The sequence below is a fragment of the Odontomachus brunneus genome, unplaced genomic scaffold (assembly GCF_010583005.1).
Source record: "Odontomachus brunneus isolate Ranch 3 - 2012 unplaced genomic scaffold, Obru_v1 Obru_scaffold_038, whole genome shotgun sequence".
Taxonomy (NCBI): domain Eukaryota; kingdom Metazoa; phylum Arthropoda; class Insecta; order Hymenoptera; family Formicidae; genus Odontomachus; species Odontomachus brunneus.
The window spans coordinates 47,340-48,544 of record NW_022639488.1 but is presented as its reverse complement, the minus strand read 5'-3'; positions in this window follow the sequence as shown (position 1 = coordinate 48,544).

The following is a 1,205-nucleotide window of genomic DNA, read 5'->3' as shown; positions in this document are numbered from 1 at the left end:
TGGTGTAATTCAGCGCGCAATTACAAGAAATTTACAAAAACCTATGCTACTTGGTTAAAAAATAGTTTTTTTTTATCCCGCATGAGGCATTACAGGTTACAAAATTAACTGCAACGAGCCTTCCACTTCAGCAGTACCAAATTTAAAACCATTCTCACAACTTGGCTATCGACAGAAAAAAAGACGTACTGAAGCGTTACGCGTAGATAATACTTCAGAGGAGTTAGCATTTGCTACAAAATTAAGCATGCAAGCTGCGGATAATAAAGATATAGCTGCAGTTTTGTCGCATCTCATCGATAATCCTCAACGCATCGAGAATAAGGGCTCTTTGTAAAAAGAAGGCAAACGAGACGTATACGATATATACAAAAGAAAAAGCTCTGGCAATAATGATAAGTTTGCAATTGTCGAAATCAAAATACTTCAAACTGCGAGAACTTTCTATTGAACATGGTGTGAATCCATATCCGTCATATTACAAAGTACAGCAAGCTAAAAACGATTGTTATCCTCCTGCAGAGGCAATCAGAATAACAGATACATCTGCTGAGATTAACTTGCAAGTTCTTTTAGATTTGACGGTGCACAGAATGTTAAAAGTGTTTGATATTGAGAAACGTCACAAGATTAACAAATTTATTTTAATTTCGAAATGGGGTTTTGATGGCGCTACTGGCCAGAGTATATATAAGCAGAGAGTATCGGATAAAACTGCGAGCATTGAGGAACCAATCGATCAATCAATATTTATCTCATGTTTAGTGCCTTTGAAATTAATGGATGGTTCTCGTGTTGTATGGGAAAATCTACATCCGTCCTCAACAAAATATTGTCGACCGATTAAATTCGAGTTCATTCATGAAAGCAAAGAGGTAATTAATAGAGAATATGCTAGAATAAAAAATGAAATTGATCATTTGACTCCCACTAAAATACAAGATAATATCTTAATTAATCATCAATTGCTGTTCACAATGATTGATGGGAAAATTTGCTGTACACTTGCAGAATCATCATCCACAATGAAATGTTATATATGTGATGCAAGTCCTAAAGAAATGAATAAAATTGATATTGTCGTCCAAAAACAGGCCGAGATAGATCAATGGAATATCTGTTACATTTAGCTTATAATCTAGAGATAAAAAAATGGTCCGTGCGAAATGCACAAGATAAAATTGCAAGACTTGAAAGAAAGAGAA